We start from the raw sequence: 3,579 nt of genomic DNA on the forward strand, positions 1-3,579 counted from the left end.
TAAGTCAATCGACCGTCCGGCGTGATTTTGGCTTCGGATAACAGTTACGCACAGTATCGACGGGTGCGAGCTAACTACAGCCGTGACTTTCGTGTGAGTTTCCTTTAGGTCATGACACCACAAAGATGTCTGCCCTCCATTTTTGGTGCCTCGCGTCAACTTTTACATAAGGGTTAGCAATTAGGTCACATGAACTGCACGACCTTCGTCCCGACCGGTACGTTTGTGTTAATAGCCAAATTACTGTGTGGTTTTACTCTGTCGTCTTTGTAACGTGTTATAGAGTAACTTTGTAACCGTTTTTTGTTAAACAGACTTTTTAACGTAACGTAAATGACCGCCTGTTAACCGTTGTGTTTACCTCCCTTAGGCTGCCTATTCCCCTTTCTTCACAAACGTCACGTTTAAACTTCTCCAACGACGTAAACTTCTTGTGAGGATAGCCACACCCAACGGGTCGTGTGTATAACTTTTATTAACAAAGTAGTACCCCGTCATGTTTTACTATAACTGGAAACTCCTTATAGTACAAGTTTTAGATGTCAAGAAGGTGTAAATGTGCACGCGTGACCCTCTAACGGACTTCCGTACATGAACTAAAACAACTGTAACTTAATGTCTTCCCTACGAAAGAGTGTCGTTCTGTTCCACCGACAGTAACCAGGTCCGTAACTCTCCTACTATGTCTACAGGTCGGAATTTCTGTAGAAAGACAGAGTCGTTTTTGGTGGGTGTCAAATAGTTCTTCAAAAAACATTTGCTTAAGTCACTCTAGATGGAGACCGTGTACGTGGGAGTGAGTACAGACGTAAGGCTGTGGGTGTAAGTTCTGTACCTTTCCTCTTCTTAGGTAATACCTCCTTTCTTTTATTACTTGTCGTAGGTGTGGTAAGAGAACTTGCGTTCACCGTTGTTGAAGTACAGGGAATTTCAATTCCCTGAATGACCGTGTTTTCGCACTCACTAACTGAACCATTCCTTAGTTACTGGGTCAAGACACGACTACACGGTTCCGGACATGTCATGTACAGACCTCAATAACCTCTTCACCTACTGAGGGTACCTTCTCAAGATGGTGTAAAGTGCACTACCTAGACTCACTCGGTGGTCTCACATACATTTCGGTGGTCTTCACCTTACTACACCTTCGGACGTAGTTTCAAGGATCCTCTCTTCCGCTTTCTCTTTCCCACACACCACCATTAAAAAAACCATAACCTACAGTAAAAAAAATAACACAAACTGGTCCAGTGGTTAGACTTCTAAACATAAGTGTCTTTCCAACGTTGGAACACACAACAATCAAGTCACCGGACGTCCACGTGGTCTTCACCTGGTAAAAAACTTTCGGAAAAAATTCGACAACAAATGGAAAGAACCACAAAGCACGACACATACAGACAGTTACTGTATCCACAACTCTTACGGACCCAAAAAGATGCACTACGTCAACACACACATAATATACACATCTCCTTGGTCGACGACAACTCAGTGACTTCCCTAAGATAAACACGTTATGTTAACTTTCTGTAACTATGACCAGCGTCATGTCTGAAGTGACTGAATAAACGACGCAAGCGTGCTCTGGACCCCCTTTCAGTGTCAGAGTCTGGAAATGCTTTTTTTAGCAAGGCACTTGTGCAATCCATAGATCTGTAGCTGTTGTGATGTTTCACAGTGTGAAATGCAAACGCACCCTCCGCTGCATTTACAGCATCCTTTGTTTTGCCTGGTCTAACAAAGAAGTCTGTCAACTTTGCCGGCAAACTCTCACCTTGCACAGCTTTCCTATGTTTGTCTGTGTCCATGTGCGCTTTAAGATCGCCTGCACCTTTATTGGACACACACACGTATGTGCAAGCTTTGCACACGGTGCACTCCGCCTCCCATTTGTTCCGACCGGGCCGGTACATTTGGAATTTCTTCTGCAATTCATCTGTAAAAGTACATTTGCGCTTTGGCATTGTGAATGTGAGCGGCGGTCCGCTCTGTCCCCTTCCTCTGTTTGTGTGTCAGCGTAGTTGTAGAGCCGCCCACAAAGCTTCAGACTCAGGGATTATTACGTCACCACGCAACAGAGTACCGTAGTATTCTGTGCAATTCGCCAGTCAATTTAAGTACATGCAAACCGTCCGCGAAACCCGGACATTTTCATGAATTTATAAACCCCCCCCGGACAGGGCGTGAAAAGAGGACATGTCCGGGCAAAAGAGGACGTTTGGTCACCCTACATTAACACACTGTGGTAAATACACATAGGGTAATATACTCCTCTGGGACTATTACATATAAAGATTATAACCCATAAATAAGTTTGAGAAACCGGCTCGATACACTTTTTGTTATATTCCATGGAATGCTCTTAACATCCCGATAGCAATGAATATCTGTAGTGCTTTGACAAGAAATCCATAAAAAAATATGTCATCTGTGGAAGCCGTAGTACTGTAAAAAGCACGACCAATCATCTGAGCCGGCCCGGCTAAAGTAACTGGATGGCCTACCTGCCTGTCAGCCTTCCATCTAGGCACAAACTTATCTCGTGCCCTCATTGGTCATGTGCGCGTTTGTGTGTGTTGGAGGAGGGGCTCTGTCAGGAAGTGGCAGATTTTTTCCGGTTGTGTATTTTCAAATTCTAGCGCACTCGAGCTGGTTTCTCCAAAAGTACCTACCCCACCTGTAATATATAGTATTAATATATAGTATACCTTAAAGGAATTACGTTAAATAATAATGTTAGTTAAAGGTAATTCTTGGGCACTCAATAAAAGGACAACGGGAAGTTAACCTGATCCACTTTGGTGAAATAAATCAGGTTATTTATTGAAGTCTGATATAAACACAAATACCCAACAAAGTGAAGAAGTGCTCTCCATGATGAAAACTCATGCACCCACAATGCATCTGTTTGTAGTCCATTATCAACCGCTGAGAAAAGCTTCTTTTACAATATTAAAATACATTTACCAACACCTACAGGGTCAATGAAGTCTGTTACGTAAAAAAACACAGGTGTACGGCAAAGTCTAAAATCATCAGCTGCTGCAGAACTCCAGATATTAGCGAGCAATTAAGTAAAACAATTTCTAACCTCTAACATTAAATACATCGGACAACATTTACAGGGTACCTGAGCCTGAAATACCACTTTAAAATCTCTGTTTGCAGCAAATACAAATGTAAACTATTAAAACAGGGGCGGGACATCTGTAAGCTGCTGACCAATCAGAGCAGACTGTGGAGACATGATATGAACCTGAAAAGTCCACAATATCTCCTCTTTAATTAAAAATAAGATGATATTATGATCAAACTGTAAAATATACAGATTTTTCCGTCATTTTACAGCTTTTTCCATCTGAAATGGGAACTGTATCGACATGTTAGTGATGCATTTAAATAAAATGAGGTGTTGAATATGTAACAGACGGTACCCGCAGTTATCCCACACTGAACACATGCACACGTAGAATAAAAACTCCGCTATAACTGCTATCAAAACATCTGTGCGTGAGATTAAAGAGAGACATGTGAACGTCCTGCCACGAGTCATAAAAGCTAATATATATATAAATA

This window comes from Notothenia coriiceps, unplaced genomic scaffold, assembly GCF_000735185.1.
Source record: "Notothenia coriiceps isolate Sejong01 unplaced genomic scaffold, NC01 NC01_scaffold00018996, whole genome shotgun sequence".
Lineage (NCBI taxonomy): Eukaryota > Metazoa > Chordata > Actinopteri > Perciformes > Nototheniidae > Notothenia > Notothenia coriiceps.